The sequence below is a fragment of the Pleurodeles waltl genome, chromosome 4_2, assembly GCF_031143425.1.
Source record: "Pleurodeles waltl isolate 20211129_DDA chromosome 4_2, aPleWal1.hap1.20221129, whole genome shotgun sequence".
Taxonomy (NCBI): domain Eukaryota; kingdom Metazoa; phylum Chordata; class Amphibia; order Caudata; family Salamandridae; genus Pleurodeles; species Pleurodeles waltl.
Window position 1 is genome coordinate 945,327,538 of NC_090443.1, and position 20,577 is coordinate 945,348,114.

At 44.5% G+C, this 20,577-nt stretch overlaps 1 protein-coding gene across 2 annotated transcripts in view; it reads right to left on the reverse strand.

The window, feature by feature from the left end:
• Nucleotides 1-20,577, reverse strand: part of LOC138293508 (vitamin D3 hydroxylase-associated protein-like) — a 341,751-nt gene that overhangs the window by 215,895 nt on the left and 105,279 nt on the right. The window lies entirely within an intron of this gene.

Here is a 20,577-nt window from a genome sequence, read left to right on the forward strand (position 1 = left end):
TGCAATAGTCATGCGGTTAAGCACACGGAGATAAAATCTCAATAAATAGGCCCTGTGAGGTGACTTATTCTGTTTAGTGATTCTAAAATTGAGTCTGAGGCATTTAGTGGTGTGTTTTCAAAGACATTATGCAGTACTCCGCTAATTAACCAAACATTGTAGTAATAGATGTGTAAATCCGAGCTTACCCAGCACACTTGTCCCAAATAACGCCTGCACTTATTCCAAATATCATGTAAAACCACTGAAATCCACCCTTGCTAATGCCATCATTAGTGCTTCCAGCTGCTCTAGTTTCTTTTTTAGGGTCGAGTCAGGGATAGCATACGCTAGTGCATGTGTATCGCTTGTAAGGCGCTGTTGTTGTTCGAAAAGGGCTTTCGTGGCACTCTTTACAGCCTTGCAATTGGTCCACTTCAGGCCTGGCATCATTTCCGGTCCCGTCGGCGGAGCATGGACCAAACACTGATTAATTCAACTTAATTAGTACCTGTCCGCTGCTCTCAACGTGATTGAGGTACTATTTCTTCCTTCCTCCTCCTCCTGCTGCCCTCTCATTAGTGTTTTGTTTTTTCTTGTTCGGTATCTGTCTTGCCTTCCATTGAAGGTTTAGAGGAGTGACTTTTGTTCCAGAAAGGACAAGTGTTTTCAGCTCCCCATTCACGGAGTAAAAATTTTTTTAAGGCGATGCATCCTCCTTTAAAGAAAACCATGGTGGGTGTGTGTGCTACAATGGGAGGCTGCGTTCTGATTCATCAGCAGTTTTTCTCTTCAGTTTTAGGGTTGCCGGGTCGCTTGGCATCTGCAGGACCTGCACATTTCGAACCTTTCTTTGTTGCAAACTATATTAATCTAAAGATCCATCTGGTTCCTAGGAAGTGAGTCACTACTACAGATCCCAGAATGCATAGGTTAGGTTGTCAAATGACAGACCAGGTTTGAAGTCTATGGACTGCCTGCCTAGAGCAGGTGCAGTCTTAACCAGATTAAATAGCACATTAGTTGGGTGGGGCCACAATCCTTTATATGTAGCTTTTAAAATGGTTACTCAACTTATTAAGGGTTTAAAGTATTCTACTATTATGGAACCTTCTTAGGGATTGGTGTATTGTTAGAGTCTTGAACCAAAATCTACATAAGTACCACTGGAATTATGTGGCAGAGGAAGATCAAATTATGCAGCAAGTTTAATAGAATTATGCAACAAAAAAATGCAAATAATGAAGAATAACATGGCACAATCTGTAGCAGTATTAATTTGCCCTGTTTGGGCAAAGTTTAAGCAATTAAACCCAGTTTAGCACATGCAATTAGCGATCCACAACTGAAAGGTAACCCTTTAACTTTGGCAAGAACTACCACTGTGTGGAGCTAAGCTTTCAGTTTAGTGACTTTTGATACATTTGAGCTAGAAACATCTTTTTTTGTGGAATCTGCAATCTATGCAGCAGACGTAACTGGAAAACGCCAAAGCCAGAGGAGCACTTAATCAATTCCTTTTTTTTGCCTCTGTGATTTGTACTCATGATTTTGTTTTATGAAAAACAAAAATACAATTAATACCTTGTTTGTATTTAGGTTTGCATACCACACGTGCCATTTCTAAATACCAGGTGTTGTTGTTACCCAATATAAGATTGGTCAATTACCCTCGAATCACCCACCGCATGTGCCTTCGCAGATCGTTCAACTCACTGAACCATCTTTCCAGCTTATAAAGTGACAGAATACAGCAAGTAAAACACCTAGGCATACTATTCGCAAGTGTCATGGGCAACCTAAGAGTTATGAAAAACTAAAACAGTTATTTATGCTACGTTTGATTGGGGGTGTTATATGACTACCAAAACTCAGGACAACTCAATTCAGCAACTTCTGCTCTTCATCACTTAAACCTCAGAGCCTTCTGGCAGCAGGCAGATCTACCGCAGCCACTGAACCCGTTGAGCTACCCTCTTGTTTAAATCGACCCCAAGTACATTGGCTTCGCTATGACATGTTTCTGCCTTGCATCCCCTTTTGACCTAATCTATGAGTTCAACCACCTGGGAAAGTTCCCCGTCCTGGTATTGTGCAAACGGCTGCAATTGGTCAATTTAATATCGGGTTAATGTGGTGTTTTGCAACTACCCAGTGTGAAGTATTACAGGGGACTAAACATGCTGTGTTTTATAAAGTGGTTTCTGCCATGATCTTCCAGCTTTACAGCGTGGTGATTCATAGGTGCTATTGATCTACAACCCAGCGATGCACGTGTTATCGACTTCGGAAGGATGAGTGTCTGATTTACTCCCCTCCGGATTTACAAGTGCAGGCTGCACAATGAGCTCAGCACCAGATGCATAAATCTGATGGGCTATTTCATTGATTTAGAGTTACCACTGTATAAGAGGAGGCAGTCAAATCTGCCTGAAGTTTATATATTAAATGGTCTTTTCATTATGGTCTGGCTTGATAGTGCAGCTATCGCCAGTCAATTACGTGAACATCACTAAAGTGGGGCTTTGGCCAGCCTACATACTGGGAGTCAGGAGTACATGTTTTGATTAGGTAAAAGTTGTATGTTTAAACTAAAATAGTATTTACTCTCCCATGCAGCTGTGATCATTTTGTTTATTTTTCCAGCTTAAGCAGCTGGATTTTTCTGGGGCACACACATGACTTTGAAATGCTATTAAAATGTCTTAGATAACTAGCTAATTTATGTTGTTTTTCTATGTCAGACGCACAGTTGGGAGGAGGGCAGTTGTTAAGCTACATGGATTTGTAGGTGCGGCTTGACAGTGCAACAGTCACTTGACCTTTTAACATACACCTATTGTATTCTAGTTATTTGTTTCCATACAAATTCGTATCTATCCCATGCTATTTACTTGTAATGCTTCATATTACCATACAGCGTTCATTTAAAGCCAGACCTATTGGCATTGCCAATGCTTAGAAGCCTTCTAAGCCCAAAAGGTTGTTTTAGAAGGAATACCCACCTGCTGTGGCTTTCTCCTACCTCAAATGATGCTTCTGTTGAGTGGAGATGAGTGTGTGCAGGAAGCGTGTGTGGATCGGATAGGGGCAAAAGTGGGCAGGGATCTGAATGGGGCAAAGGGTGAAGTCAAGACTCAAGTCCACAGTGCCTAAGTCAAGTCACGCCTGGGGATGGAGTTTTTGGTTTATTTTTAAGATGCGTTGGTGGGGGTGGAAGTCCTAGTGGGAACAGACCCTTCAACCTCTCAAATTCTGTGGTCAGACTCATGCATGTCATGTCACCATCTTTGTAAAAATAAAAACGACCTATCCCTCTCTATCTTCCTATTTATTCTGTGCAGTTCTCACCCCTAGCTATTCACTGTGCCACATAATTCCACTACACAAATATACTCCATACCACACAACTCCACACCACAGACTTCCACAACTGAAATTCCAATACAACACACAATTCCACTACACATCACATACATCAACTACACTCCAAACAAACACATAGGCAAAAGACATTCGCATTTACAATGCCAATATCTCAAACTCTCTCTAATGCGAAACCTGTTGTATTGCAAATGCTTATTACTCTATGGTGTTGAAAAGATGGTGTTTTGAACATGGCAGAGAACACACCACCTCCTTAGGGTTTTACATAAATACAGTGCAGGGGGCCACGTAGCCCCCTATACCCCACAGCTGCAGGGACTGCCACCTCCTGTCAACACCAGGACAGTGCGCGCTCTATTGGCGACTAGAATGCAAAAACCCAGCACTCTCAAAACAACGTAATTTATGCATTGTGCTGATATGTTGTTGTTTAACCTTTTGCATTGCAGAGTTCAATCCTGAAGACTTATTTGTAATGTGCTTACAAATGCTGTTCATTTGCAATGTATTGCTGCAGGCTTTCAGAGTGTCTTAGGATGTGGTCCCTTTCCAGAGCCTTCTAGAGACTTTCCCTGCAACATGCCTGGGTGTGGTTGTGGGCTGGGCCAAGACTCTATAAAAAGGAGCCAGCCCAGCTCCAAGTGCTCACTATTCAGAGGTCCCAGTGCAGAGCAGCAGTGTCTTCCTGAGCTGCTGTCCCGGCGGCCTATTGGATCTTCCAGGCTTCTGCCTTTCATCCTTCATTGGTGATCATTGTTCCAGGCGGTAAGACGGTGGTTGGACTGTCCCGACACCGTTATCGAGAATTTTCATATTCTTAGTTTAATTCTTCAATGATTAACAGATTACTTGCGCGCTACCATTTCTTGACATTTATATGGTAGTTTACAAATCGGCAAGACGTGCGATTCGTTTCATAATGATTTAATTTAGTTATTCATTGTGCGCTGTTATTTCTTGACATTTGCATGGTGGCTTAAGAATCGGCAAGACACCCGATTCGTTTTATGGTCTTTTAACTTTGTTGTTCATTGCGCGCTACCATTTCTTGACATTTACATGGTGGCTTAAGAATCGGCAAAAGACGCGTGATTCGTTTCATTGTACTTTGATCTTGTTAGTCATTGTGAGCTGTTATTTCTTGGCATTTACATCGTGGTTTACGAATCAGCAAGACGCGTGATTCGTTTAATGATGATTTGACTGATATTTATTGCGTGCCACCATTTCTTGTCATTTTACACGGCGACACTCAAATCGGCAAGATGCACGATTCTCTCCTCGAGTTTAATTCATGTTGTTTATTGTATGCCACTATTGTAAGATATTTATCATGTAATATTCGAGTTGACAAGTTATGTGACTTGTTTTCCTGAATCCATATTGTGTTATTCATAGTGCACAATCCTTTTATGGTGTTTATTATATATATATATATATATATATATATATATATATATACATACACACACAATATGCGCAATTTGTGTTGAAACATTTTAAGAGAACACAGGAGATCAGATTTTCTAGATGCAATATTGTATGGTCCTAGTATGCATTCTCAAAAAAGGATTTATATGACTGGTTTAACATTTAGTCAGAATGTTTTTCTGATTCTCATGTAAAGGAAAGTACTTGAATAAGAAAGTTTTCATTTAATTCATCTTGATTCCCTTACAGGTATCCGGCCATCTTGAAACTTAGTCATTTTAAACTTAATTCTTAGATTGTTCATGTTTTCAGAATGACTATGCTTAGAATCATAGTCTAGTATTGATTTCAGGAGATATAGTTTTCATATTGTGTGTTCTAACCTTTTTCTTACTACAGGTCTCCTTCCCAGCTGTTCCCTTCCTAATCCCCTCTTCCCCTCTTGAACTCTCTTAGCCTCTGTGATTTATCTATCAGAGTCTTGGAGCTGTTCAGTGGTGGACGTGTTGGGAACGTGCGCAGACCCCGAGGATCTGGTGACTCTGACACCTCCCTGAGGCTTTAAAGAAATATGATGCAGGGGGCCAACACCCCCCTCCCTCAGCCCCGGGGGCCACCACCTCCCCAGGGTTTTACATGAATACAGTGTGGGTGGCCACGCAGCCCACCCTCCCCCTCCCCCCACAGCCCCAGGGACCACCACCTCCCCAGGGCTACACTAAAGGAGTAAAGTGGGGTTTGTTTCAGACTCCCAAGCCCCAGTGATTATCACCTCCCTGGGGTAATGCTCGCTGGAGCGGACGGCAAAGGAGCCAATAATGGCCCTGGGAACTGCCCCCCCCAGGGCCGGCTCCGGCTATGTCCAGGGGTGTCCACCCATAGGACATAGCTGTTTGCTATTGCTTGGTGGGAGCGGACAGGGATGGAAGAGAGAGAGAGAGAGAGATTGTCATTCCAATGGTCTCTCCATGCAATGATTTGAAAGTGTCACACTGGGCAGCTGTTAGGTTCTAGTGTCATAGACATGTTTTGCAACACAGCAAGAGTGTCACTGGTGGCCTGCTGGTAAAGCACGTGAACTGTCTCTCTGTAGGTTGAAAGTTCTAATCCCAGTAGTGTGTCTGTTTATTTACTAGTTTTTTAAATATTAAAGATGCCTATTGGTGCAACATTTACGTGTTTTTCTCATCACACCTTTCAGGTTGAATGTCATAGCTATGTGTGGACGCCATGTAGTAATGAGTCATCTGTGGCTTAGTGGTTAAGGTCTGAGGCCTCTACGTCAGAGGTTGAGGGTTCCAGGAAAGGAGTGTTAGAGCTTATTTCTCCAATTTATTTTCTTTTTAAATATTTAAGATGCATACCAAAACGTGATCTCACTCTTTTTATTTGACAAATATATTTTTCTTTTCAATTTGTCCGGAAGCATCTCATTGAAAGTATAACATTATTCAAAGCTTAAAAATCTCTCTCTCTCAATCTTTCTTCCACTCACACTCCCACTCAGACCCTTACGCACCCATTCACAGACCCCGGTGCACCTACTCACAGCCTCACTCAGATTCTCACAGACCCACTCAGACACTCACGCACCCACTCACAGACCAACTGAAACCCTCATGCACCCACTCACAGACCCACTCGATCCCTCGCCATGCAATGATAATTACCCCACAAATTAGGGGACTCATGACACTTTTGATAACGTCATTGATAATATTAATGTAATATTTCCAGTAACATTTTTGATGAAAATACTGTGCATGGTGGGAGAGGGAGTTATAGTTACCTTAGGGCATGAGTTATAGTTACTTGAAATAACTCCAACTATAACAGGGGAATTTCTATGGTTTTGCACATTTAAAATCTGAGCCTAACTGTAACATCCCTGTACCCTTTGGTTTTTTTAAGTGAAAAAATATATATATACACATTTCCAAAGGTTGCCCTCATAACGAAGACACACTCTCAGGTAAGTATTCTTTTTATTTTTAAATTGACTTTGCCATTAAAAATTATTTCCAGTTGTTGCCTAACGAGTTTGACAGGCTTAAGCATGAGTGTATACTGTTGCGCTTTTACTGAGCCTTCAATCACATGCGAATTAAAACTATTTGCCTCCGGTGAAACTTTCAGTAAGTCATTATGCATGCTGGGATTTCGGGTTCAGTGGCACCAAATCTTTCCCTCCAGTGGGCGTGCATTCTCTATACTACTGCATGAAAAAAGGAAGGAAAGAATTAAGAAAACAAGAACATAAAGAAGGAATGAAAGATGAGAAAAAGGAAGGAAAGAAAGATGGAAGGTAAGAAGTAAGGAAAGAAAAAGGAAAACAAGGAAAAAGGATAGACGAAAAGAAAAAAGAAGGAAAGAGGCACAAAAGAAGGAGGAAGGCAAGACTGAAAGAAAGAAGGACGGAAAGAAGGTATGGCAGACAGTCAGTTACAAACATTCTCAAGAGCTTATCATTCAGAGTAAGTGAGCTGTTGGTATGGTGTGACAAAGTAGCGGTCAGATTTAAAAAAAAAAAAATAAGGATTTTACAACAGAACTAGCAGGAGACACAAAATGATAAAGCTGGAATGTGCCTTCTGCTCAACAGGTAGAAAGCCTTCTGCTATCACATCAGGCTCTACAAACAAAGGCAACACTAAAGTAATAATAGAGTAAAAACAAAAACATTGGCACTGAGGCGAACTACCTTGTGTGCTCCTTGTGAAAGGGCTAAATGCAGTCACACAAAGTGAAGCTAGCCAGTGACAGAAGTACACTGACCCACTGCCCCTTGCTGTAGTGGGCAGAAGCAAAATGTGAATGCCGCAAAGAAAGATCAATGGATGAACGGAGGTGGGTGAAAGCCCCTTTATGTATGTATAGCATACATATAATATTGGTAGAATTTAAAGGTCTTGGCTAACGCCAGACTTAAAAATTAAACTCAAGCATTTAAAGATTTGGCATGAACCGCTCTGTAACTTGGATCACAGTGACTTTTTGCTTTGTTTTCACCCATAGCTATGAGCAGGATAGTAGCATATTGCCACCATGCTAAAGGGACATGTACAGTGCTGATCTCGTAAATGGAGGCGATGCATCTGTTCTAATCTCTGCAGCCTGTGAAGGTTTTGCCGACAGACCCCTTTATGATGCAGGTGCTGCGCTGTTGTCGAGCTGCGCAATTGGGGAAACTTCAGCATTGAGCAACACTGAAGATGGGTGATGCATCGTCGTTGAGGCATGCACTTGGGGCAGCTTCAGCATTGAGTGGAGCTGAAGATGGGTGATGCATTGACATCTGATTGAAATGTGCCAGTTCTGATCAACGCAACAGCGTTGATGCATCTGTTCCTATGGATCAACACAACAGAACTCACCTTCGAGGACCCAGGACTGGATTGGCACCACTTGGCAGGGCAGGACTCACAGATTGCAGAGTCTTGGTGCTGTTGCAGGGAGGAAGGAAGTATTTGATGGCCCTGAGACTTCAGAACAGGGGACCAGCAAGCCCTTGGAGCCACTCTGGTTTCAAGTGAGATGGGTCCAGTCCTTATCCTCAGTAGGGCAGAAAACAGCAGGCAGCAAAGAAGGAATTAGTCCTTCTAGGGCAGCAGTCCAGCAAAAAGGCAATCCTTGTAGCACAGCAGTCCTTACTCCTAACAGAGTTCTTCACAGGTTCAGTAGTGTACTTTCTTGGTAGTTTCAGTGTCCCAGTACTTGTACTCAGTTGTGTCTTTCAAGTAGGGGTGGCCTCAAAGCAGGCCCTTGAAGTGCACAGGTCCCCCTTTCTTCCCAGCCCTGGCTCCAGACCATCAGTAGGGGGTAATCAGCTCTTTGTGAGGGGACAGGCACGCCCTAATAAGGTATAAGTGTCACGTCCCCCTTCCTCTTCCTGCCCAGGAAGAGTTATCAGAATACAGATGAGTTTTCCACCACTCCCACCCGTCCTGTGTTTGTGGCGGTCTAGACTAAATGCACAAGGTGTAGCTGTCACCCACCACAGACGTGTATTGGAGACAGGCTGCAAGGCACACAAAGTAGTAAAAGCAGAGAAATGCCCACTTTCTAAAAGTGCCATTTCTAAAATAGCAATAATAAATCCAACTTTACCAATAACAAGGGTTTATCATTACCATTCCAAAGATATGAAACATAATGCAGCTACTCCTTTTTAATCAGGAATTACAGTTTAAAAGTGTATTAAGGACTTCCCAATGCTAGCCTATGAGAGAAGTGGTCATCACATTACTAAAAAACACATTTGGCTGTTTGTCACTGCCAGGACTTGTAAAACTAAAAAGTACAGGTCCTATCTTATTTACATAGCACCCTGCCCTTAGAGGTGATAGAAGTAATAAAAGAGGAGTATAAGGCTTGGCAAGGGGTTATAAATGGCAAGTACAAGTAGCAGCAAACTGCACATAAGGTCCTTGCAATGGCAGGCCTGAGACACATTTAAAAGGCTACTTGTGTGGGTGGCACAATCAGTGCTGCAGGCCCACTAGCAGCATTTAATTTATGGCATACCACTTTACAAGAGACTTACAAGGAAATGAAATATGCCAAATATATGTACACTAAAGTTACTATATTTAATGGAGAAGCACATGCAGTTTAGCACTGGTCAGCATTAGTAAAGTGCTCAGAGTCCTAAGGCCAACAGAAAGGTACAGCTAAAAGGAGGAGGTAAGCAGGCAAAAAGTTCGGGGGAAAACCACCTTAAGGATGACAGGTCTAACATTCACCTCCAGTTTGCTGTCCATGATGATTCCAAGATTAGTGATGAGAGTGCTGGATTGAAATCCATGGCAAGATGTTCTTGCCTAAAATCACTACTCCTGTCTGGCCTGTGTTGAGATTGAAACAGTTGGCTTTCATCCGCTTACAGACTTCGGTCATGCGGGTCGTAAACGTGTTTTTTGTGTTGAGGGTCTTGTCTGAGAGGAAGAGTAGGAGTTGTGATCGTCTGCATAGAAGAGGATGTTGGGCAGAGGGATCATTTAGGCATTGAAGAGGGTGTGGCAGGCTTTTGAGGAGTAAGGTGCCAGGCTGACAGCTTGTGTTCTGTCCATTACAAAAGAGCAGATCCAGCAGAGAGTGGGTCTTGGATGCCAATTATGTACAGGCAACTGATGTGGATGGGGGTTGAGACTATGTCAAAAGCTGCAGAGAGGTCCAGGAGAATGAGGGCTGTTGTGTCTCCTTTGTCAATGATTATGTGGATGTCATCTGTGGTGGTGAAGAACGTGGTTTCTGTACTGTGGTTGGGCCTGAATACAGACTACATCATGTTGAGGAGCTAGTGGTTGCAGAGGTTGCTGGTGAGAGGTAGGTTGATTACTTTCTCTAAGACCATGACTGGGTATGGTAGGAGGGAGATGGGTCTGTATTTCTAGAGCATGGCTGGGTCAGAGGATGGTTTCTTCAGCAGGGATGGGATGGTGAGATGTTTCTAGGTGTTCAGGAATGCAGCTTTGTTGATGGAGGCCATTGAGGTTGGCTGTTAGTGATTTGCTGATCTGTAGGAGTCCTTTGGTGAATTTGTGATGGGGCAATGGTCAGACAGGACCCTCAAGTGGCTGGTCTTCATGGTAGCAGCAGTTTCAACTGTGGTGATGATGGGCCACTATGTCAGGGTTCGTTCTTCTGCTGTGACGGGAAGTTGAATTGCACCAGGGTCTGGTCGAGGGTCGAAGTTGCCGTATACAGAGGTGATTTTGTTACATCAGAAATCCAAGCTCTTGTTGCCAAGGTCTTCTATGGGGTAATGACGTTGGAGGCAGCAGGAGGCATGACAAAATTGTTGATGAAGATTTCCTTGCTGCCGTATGTGCCAAAGTTGATGTGGTATGCGAGAGCTGTGCGCTTCATTGTGCCCATATTGTGGGTGTTCCTGCTTGGAGTCAATCCTTGTGCTACCTGTGAGAAATATCGCTTTATAATAAGGCTGTGCATCAGGGTTTCCTGTAAGAGTTATAAAAAATATAAAAAAAATCACCCCTTAACAAAATATTAAACTATGTTTTGCTTTTTACTTGTGATTAGGAGATCAAATATTCAGGCTGCACAAGTGGAAGATAGTTGAAGCCTCTGTGCAGGTGCTTATTGAGCATAATTTACAAAAAAACAAGAAAGAAATTAAGGGAGCGCCGAGTATGTGAACCCCAGCAGGCCAGAATACACATACTTCACTAAGTAAATGAGTATGTGCCACTGCAGCGCCTGGTACCACTCACAACTTTAGGAGCACGACAGACAAAGAGCAGATGAAACTACAGCGAGATCCTCATGGCATAGACTGCTGTTCTAAAATAACTGTCAGGGAGCTGCTGTCATGTGCAAGTGGTGATCTAGAACTGTCCTGTATTATATAAAAATTGGTACCAAGGCATAAAAGAAAATGAAGCTATGCATATAATGCACCTTTTTTGAGGTTACATAATACAAAACTGAGCACAAATGTTTCCTTGATGGTCACGTTGCGCAAACATTTTACACACAAACAAAAATGGAACTTGGTGCCATTTGAGTTTTTTTAGTGCCAAACGAGTTCAGAATAATATCACTGTGCTTTACGCAGTATGTCAACGGCAACAGCACTTGTGCGCCGCAAATTTGCCATAGCTTGTGCAACAATATGAAACTACTTTAAATGGTACAGGCCTGATGAGTTTTAGGCAGCTCCAATTTATTCCAGGCCAGATCTATGCAAATGTGGACCAATGGATTCCAGTGCGGAAGCAAGGATTAGAATATGGGCCCCAGGCTTCACAACTCTCGGTTTAATCTCTAGCAGACAGCTAGAGCAGTGATCATTCAAAGTACAGCCTGGGGCTCCTTGCAGCCATCCTGACTGTTGGACTTTTTGCCTTACGCAGGGTCATCCCCCAGTCTTTTTGCCTCCTTCATCCTGGTTTTTCTGACCTCTCGCTGTTGGCTCTAGGACTCTGAGCACTTTATCACTGCTGACCAGTGCTAAAGTGCAGGTGCTCTCCCATCTAAAGTTGGTATGATTGGCTTATACCTAATTTGCATATTTAATTTACCTATAAGTCCCTTGTACAGTGGTATCTCTATCCCCAGGGCCTGTAAATTAAATACTACTAGTGGGCCTGCAGCGCTGCTTGCGCCACCCACTGAAGTGGACTTTCAAAACCTGTCTCAGGCCTGCTAGCGCAGGGCCTGTGTGCGCAGTTTTCTGCCACAGGGACCTGGCATCTAAACTTACTTGCCAGGCCCAGAACTCCCCTTTTACTACATGTAAGTCACCCCAAAGGTACGCCCTAGCTAGCCCTATGGGCAGGGTGCCATGTATGTAGAAAGGCAGGGCATGTGCCATATTGCATGGCCTGTCCTAGTAGTGACAAACAGCCTAACTTGGGGTCTCACTGCTGTGAGTGCTGCCTTCTCAGAGGATTGCATTAGAAATGCCCTGCCTTATGTGTAAGGGGTATTTTCTGATTTATGAGGGGTAGCGTAGGCATGTTTGGTATGGTTGTGATGGTGATAATAAATGCTGCTTACTGGTGTGGGTGTATTTTTTATTACTATCACAGAAATGCCACATCTAGAAAGTGCGCATTTATCTGTGCTTATGACTCTGGTGTTTTGCAGCTTGACTCCAATCCACGTCTGGGCAGAGTGACAGTTGGGGCTTTGTGCATACTTTTCAGACAGCCGGTACACAGGGAGGGTGGAGGTGTCACAGAGGTGCATCTGCATACTGAATAGTCTTCCTGGGCTGAGAGAAGGGAGAGGCGGGGCACACCTACATTTGTAAAAGCTGTGCCCTGGCCTCACACAATAGGGTCATTAACCCCCCACTGATGTTTGGAGCCTGTGCTGAAAGGAGAGAGGGGGCACTCCCAGAACCAGTTGTAACTGGCCGGAACCTCCTCTCCCTACCATTGTAAAACACTGTAAGAACTGACTATAAGTACAGGGGAATTTTCCCCACAATTGGGAGACTCTTGGAATCATCTTGGAACTGAACCCAAAAGGCTGAAGGGACTCGCCAGGAACCGCCCTGGACTGCTGCTGCTGTGCTGACCTGTGACCTGCCTGGTCACTGTGAAGGACTTGCCACTTGCTGCCTTTCCCTTGTGCTGGCCTGTTGCTGGGCCCTCCACCTGAGGACCTTTCCTTAAATATTCTGCTCCCCAGGGGCAGGGTGCTCTGGCCCCTGACCCCTGTGTCCATTGACAGTGTGAGGATTGCTCCTTATTTTAATTTATAGTGCCTGGAGGGCGCTTTGCTAAAATAGCGCTGTGCACCAGAGGAGCGCTTCTTCTTTAATTTGTAAACACGCTCCTTCATGCCCAAAAGACACCACCGCGACCCGGGCTCCTCCAGAGGAATAAAGCGCTTTGTGAAGCGCTTTTGCTGCTGTGGGAATCACCGCCGCGACCCGGGCGCTAATCGTTTTCCTCGCGTTGAGGACGTGCTACTTCTAGTGCCCCTGGGGCACCAACAAGACCGAAGATGTGCAAACTGGAGCAAGCGTGCTCCTAGCGGTGCCCCTTGGGTGAGGGATTGCTCCTAGGAGTGCCCCTGGGGGACCAGAAGGCCCTTATCTGGGCCCGGAGTGAAGCCGGAGACGGGCAGGAGAGGAGGAAGCCTCTCCCTGCCCTGCCGAGCCCAGAAGGGCTCTCTGTGGGATCGCGGGCGGGGCCGGAGCCTCGCCGGAGGTTCGCCCCGCACCGCCAGTCCCTGGCTTGGCCCTTGTGTGGGTCTTTGCCCCCCCCCTTTCGTGGAGGGCCAGTTAAGGCCCAGGGGGGCCCCTACAACAATCGCGGGTCCCAGGAGGGGCCTGCGCCTTAAAGCAGAGGGGGTGCGTGGTGCCATCCTCCCCTCGCATTTCTTCTGGGTTTCGGCCCCCACCTTTGGGAGGCCGGTGGAGGCCGGGGGGGCCCCCAGTGATCGCGGGCCCCAGGAGGGGCCCGTTAGGAGTACCGAGGGGGTGTGTGCCACCCCCCTCACCCAGAATTGCCAGGAGGCCCCCGTTTTGTGCAGAGGAGCGCCGGGGGCCCCCCTTCTTTTCATTCAATAGGCACTGAAGGTGCCTTCATCAAGTCAGGTACTTTTAAAAGGACCAATATAATTATAATCGAAGTTCTTTCAAAAGACTTTGCTGATTGTTATATGTTGCCTACCTGTTTTTAATGGTGTTTCATGGGCATATGCAAATGTTCCTTTTATGGGCATGACTTGCTAATATGTTTCCCTAACTTGCCATATGTTTTCTAATGTTCCTACTATGGGCGTTTTATGATACTCTTATGACAAGTGTTCTAATGTGATAACGTGTTTCCTGACTACTGCTTTTGTTGCAGAATACTGAGTAACCTGTGTGTTATGTGTGACCACTGCTAGTTTGCAGAGTAACTAATGTGTAACGTTCTGACAACTGCTAAGGTAGCAGGATAGTACTGATATGTGATGTTTGGTCTGATAAGTGTGTTGTGTACAATACAGTATATTTTCATATAATCTGGTGTTGTGTTTCCTTTGTGGTGGGGATACTGCGTCACATATGTTGTGTGTGTTGTGCAAACGCTTTACACATTGCCTCCGGGTTAAGCCTGACTGCTCGTGCCAAGCTACCAAGGGGGTGAGCAGGGGTTATCTTGGACGTGTAACTCCCTTGCCCTGACTAGAGTGGGTGGGTTCTGCCTGGCTGAGATGCGTACCCTAGCCCACCAGAAACCCCATTTCTAACACTGACCATTACATGTGCCCCCCTTGGTCAACTGCAACAACCAGGCTGCTATTTGCTAGATTCAGCACCAACATCAAAAAGACGTTAGATAAACAGGCAAGCATTTTTTTAAAGGTTCATTGAAGTTAAAGAAAGGAAATAAGTAGGGTGTACTGCATCTATTAGCTTCCGTTGTGTGTGGTCCTCTCTGCAGGGTCATCACCAAACCTTTTGCCAACACTCCTCCTAAGTTTGCCGAATTTGTTTTTGTTGGCCTTAGGACTCTATGCACTTTACCACAGCTAATCACTGCTTATGTGCTTGTGCTCTCTGCTCAAAACATGGTAACGCTGGCTTACACCCAAACGGCAAATTTAATTCACTTATAAGACCTGAATCTTTTAGCTTTAGTTTTAGTTTTTTGTGGTTTTACATTATCCACTTAAGACCCAGGATGTATATGCATAGCTTCCCCTATACCCACCTCACCACCACTCTTTTGGCATCACTGTGCCCCTTGGTCACATTACAGACCAAAATCTGTGGCCCCTTGAAAAATGTTTGTGAGTATCCATGAGCTAGAACTGGTGACTCTACAAAACAAATTCCAAACTCTGCGAGGGTGCACTTGTCACCTACAGCCCGTTCCTCACTCTGAATTGCAGACAGAACACAGAGTTAACAGACATGTCCAGCTCATTCACTTTCAGCCCTTAAAACGAAAACTCTCCCTGGTCTCCAGCTTTACTTTTCCTGTGTCAGCACCATTACCCCCCCCCCCCCCCCCACCCCCCCGCATGAGACCTAAGCGAGTTTTTGTAATTGATCCACCGTGTTGACCTCTTGCAGTCTGTATTGGTGATGATTTTGTGAACTGTTTACATTATAAGAGGATGCAAATGTCTTGCCTATTTTTTAGCACAGTTTCAAAGGAAGTTTAGAGATGTTATGGAGAGAAGGGGGGAAATGAAATACTGCCCAAAGTCTGCTCTAAAAGCTGTGTATTCCACTTCAGGGATGCAGCAGGAGACATGGAGTAACTGGTTCTCTGTTCAGTGCCTGCATTTCAGATGCTTGCAGCGTTTATTAAAGACTGGCCCGTATTTGAACTATGCCCAGCACACGACAGACACGACAGGGGAATGCAATGATGCTTTATTCGCGAAGGATCAAAGGCAGAGCCTGTGGGTCTAATACACAGATTCTGGCGGAACGATGCGCGCATCTGTTGTTATGAACACTGAGCCAGCAGCTCGGCAGGCGCCAGTCTGTCCAAGGCCAACTGCATATCTTCTGTTACGAAGGTAAAAAAAAAATGGGAGATTCACAAAAGCAGATGCAGGAGCCACGGACGGAAAGCTGCAGAAACGGGGTGAATCGTAGACTTACGTAGGCAACAGCAGCTCACGCGTTTCAGAAAAGGCACCATCTACAGAGCATCTTTGCTCGGCCAAGGGCTTTGTATAGCTGCTGGCCTAAGTGAAGTTGCACGGCCCTCATCATACTTCGTAGGGCAAGCATGCTTTTTGTAAACAAAAAGAAGTGCCGAAATCCAAGGCTGTCTGGTCTTGATTCCAAGTCATGCTTCTTTCATCCACCACACAGTCCCTGTACCTTTATTATAGCCTTGTAGGTTCTTTGCAAACACTGCTTTTCTATTTGTCACTGTTTTTCAGTCTCTCCCGATTTTTTTCCTCTTGTCCACGTGCTGCTTGCATTCGGTTTCACCTTTTTTTTTTTTAGTTTTTAAGCCAATGGCGCTACAAGGGAGACTCTTTTGCAAGGAAGGAAATGGACCCTCCTAACCTCTGCTTCTCTAGTAAAACACACCCATAACAGCTGCAGGGGGGGGCCCTTATACTTCAGTGCCCCGATGCCTGGGTCTGATGAAAAATAAGTGCTGGTCTCGAAAATGAGGACGGGCTCTAATTAAGCATTGGTTGCTTGTGCGCCAAAAGTCTGCCAATCAGTGCTCCGATGGATGTGTCGAGGTTCGGTGAGCATCATACGTGTCACGTGGAACCTTTAACTCTCAGCTACAGACAGCTTTAGTTGTCCACTGGAGATCCACTGGTTTTAAAACATTAGTTATACTTTAGACTGGGCTGTAGTTAGCCCTCTGCTCACGACTGGATAACTTTTGTTCATCTTGCTCCCTGCTCCTGATTCAACTGCTTTTTTCCCTAATTCTTGTGTGTGTCCCTCACAAAGAGAATTTCAGTCTCCCAGTGTTTTCATTTGATTATTTATCATTACCCTGCTGATGTTAAACATTGCTTTGCAATGCACTTTTTCCCTCTTTGCTTCCCTTAGTCTACATCACCCTGTTTTTAATACCTGTTTCTCCTCCTACATAGCATCGCTTGTTCCTCCTGCCACCTTGCTTGTTCTGCAAGGCACTATCAGCAGGCAGCCACCTAATTTTTTTTATTTTTGACAATTCCAAAAATGACATTCGCACATATGCCAAAGAAGCCACAGTAGGCATCTTGAAATGTGATTCTCTTCCCCCTCCCCCCCTTTTTTTTTTTTTTTACAAATCCTATCTGAAGATGGTTGATGCAGATGAATACATCCAAGGTGGACATCTTGAAATGCATTTTGTTATATTTTCACAAATCCTGGTAGTTGAACTTGGCCCTCTCTGCAGGGTCAACACCAAATGTTTTGCCTAGACTACTCCTAGGTTTGCTGAATTCATTTTTGTTGGCCTTAGGACGCTGTGCACTTTACCACAGCTAAACAGTGCATAAGTGCTTATGCCCTCTGCTCAAAAAATGGTAACATTGCCTTATACCCAATTGGCATATTTAGTTTACTTATAAGACCCTAGTAAAGTGTACAACATGTTCCCAAGGCCTGTAAATTAAATGCTACTAGTGGGCCTGCAGCACTGATTATACCACCCACTTAAGTAGTCCTTTAAACATGTCTCAGGCCTGCCATTGCAGAGCCTGTGTGGGCAGTTTTAACCTGCCATGTCGACAAGGCAAAATAAACCTTTTGCTAGGCCCAAACTTCCTTTTTAATACTTATAAGTCACCACTAAGGTAGGCCTTGGACAGTCTCAAGGGCAGGGTGCAGTTTATTTAAAAGGCTGAACATGTATTTTTAAGTTTGACATGTTCTCGTAGTGAAGACCTCTTACATTTGTCTTTGACTACTGCAAGGCCCATCTCTCCCATAGAATAACATTAGAGTTGCCTTTTTACCCTTTATAAGTGTAATGTTCAAATAATTGTAAATTTTCAAATGGTAAGAGATAACTGGTTCATGTGTGGTGTCCATAGACTTCTAATTTCAAATCCTATTGTATGGTAAAGTCAGCTTTTAAATTAATTACAATTCTGTAAATGCTACTTCTAGAAAGTTGCCATTTTCCTGTCTTATCCATTTTGTGCCTGCAGCCTGGCCTAGGTCACATTACTGGGTGTGACTGATAAGAATTTGCAAATTTCTCCCAGACACTCACACAATTGAGGGTTAGGTGTGCCTGGATGGGACATCCGCAGGCAGAATGGGGTGGGGGTGGAGCTGAGCACAGCCCATTTACACCTGAATAGGCTGTGTCCTGCCTTCACACAAAGGGCCTAACAATCCTGCATTGTTACTCAAGTCAGCTTGAAGCCAGAACAGTCAAGGCAGGAAATTCCATGTACTTCTAAGCCACTGCCTTTAAGCTTTTTACACCTTACAGAACCAGGGCACCAGGGAATTAAAGATGAACCTCTGGCACCATCACTTCAGTATACCTCTGGACCTGTGGACTCTGCCAGGAAGCACACCTGCTGCTGAAGGACTGCCAGTGAGCTGGACTGCACTCTACTGCCCTCCTGCCTGTGTGAGAAGCAGTGGACCTTCATCTCTTGAACCCAGGACCCAGAGTGACTCCAAGGGCTAGTGATCTGGCCCCTGACCTAAAGCCACACGGACACAACAGGTTTCCAACAACCTTACATCTGCAACTGGACTCTGCCATCTGAGAGTCTATCCTGCCAAGTGGTGCCACCTCAGTCCTGGACCCTTGCAATTAGGCCTAAAGTGCTCTGCCAGCCTGTGACATCTCCTCTGCTGTGCTGCACGAATCAGAGCAGAACTGGCACATCGCCGCTGCTGTGTGAGTTGGACCCGTTACAAACAATTGCATCACTGCAGCAGCCCACATCACTGTCAGAACAGTTACTGTGCAATGCCTCCTGGATGCAGACCCTCTCTCTCTCTCTCACACACATCGATGGCAGCCTCGATGATGCTGGACTCCGCATTGCAGCCTCTCGGTACCGATGCATTGCCCCCACTGCACGACAAATCCCTCACTCTGGACTTTGCATCACAAATCCTCTTGATTGGATCCTCAATGTCGACCAAACAGGACCTCGCTCCACAGCCCTGCTGCATCTCGGGAACACATGCGTCGCCTTGGCTGTGCAGCACATATTCGACACAGATCCAGGCAACTCTTCACACACCAGAATTGAAGGTACTGTGTTAAGTAGGGCGAACTGGGTTCCTATAACTGGCCCACACTCCATAATGGTTGGTCTAAACTTGTGACTTTGTCCCGATCTGGGGCAACCAGATCTCAACAGTTGGCCCTTTATGACTTTTGGCACTATTTCCACTTAAAACTTTAAACTTGAACATCGCCAGTTCTACTAATTGGATGTTTGTCATTTTGACCTTGTTTTATTTTTTTTATTCAACTCTATCTTCTAACCCGGTGTGGCATCCTTTTTTGTGTGATATTTTCACTATTTTACTGCTTGAAGCGTTGCACAAATACTTTACACATTGCCTCTTAAGTCAAGCGTAATTGGACTGTGCCAAGCGAGCACAGGTTTATTTGGAGATTGTTAGTGCCTCACCCTGACGAGGATTGTGGTTGCTGCTTGACCAGTGCTCACACCCAGTCAATCAACAACCCAATTTCTTACAGTATTCAAAAATGGTGACGGCAGATGCATGTGCATCCATATTGACAACATTTGAAAAGGGTTTCGTAAAATCTGACAAAATACTTTCGAAAAGGGCCACTGTGGTGGATGTGTGGGCATCCACATCGGCCATCATTAAATTTATTTTGTTATACTTGAACAAATCCTGTTAAAAAATGGCCACAATGGATGCACGCTGATTTGCAGCAGCCATCACAGGAGTGAGGGAGCATTGCCAATCCATGACATGCAGTTTTTTTTTTTTTTACTGTTTATGATAGGTAAGTCCTCATTATACGTAACAGTTTTTGTTTTATGATCATCTAAATTTGTACTGCTCTTTCTTAAAAAAAAAAAAACTTGCATCTTTCTCACCTCATTCCACCAATTCAGTGTAATCTATTTTACTTGGCATGCATACTTAATGAAAACGAGGATGCACTATAAGCAGCAAAGTGCCATCAGAAAAAGAGGTCCTGCAGCACGATCTGGAGAGTGAATCAATCGAAGTGCATCCCACATGAGATTGCGCACGCTTCCCGTGCCCAGGGTAATAATATCAATTTACTCTGCCAGTACATTATTACCATCAGTCTAGCCCATCGGGTCCATTGCAGTACCTGTAATCTACACTGACAGGTGCAGAGTAATGCCTTTAGTTTATTGGACTTATAGTTTTTACTTCAGTCTACCTATAAAGTGGAGAGTAATATCTATTATAAACTCTGGGAGGTGCACAGTAATAGCTACAACCTACTCTTTCAGATGCAGAGTAATACCCGTCACCCACTCTATCCAGCACACAGTAATACCAATAGACTATTCGGTCAGACACCCAGAAATAGCTAGATTTTTGTCTGTCTGCACACTGTAATGCCTATAGTCTTCTGTCACCTGTAATCTAATCTTTCAGGCACACAGTAATACCTACTGTCTAATCCATCTGGTGCACACAAATACCTATAGTCTACTCTTTAAAGGACAAAGTCTGATTTTTCAAGCAAAGGTAATACCAACAGTATACTGGGTCAGGCACACTAATACCTCTTGTCTACTCTCTCCACCACACAGTAAGATCACTTTTCTACTCCATCAAGCACACAATAATCCGTATATTGTACTCGATCAGGCACACAGTTATATATTTAGTTT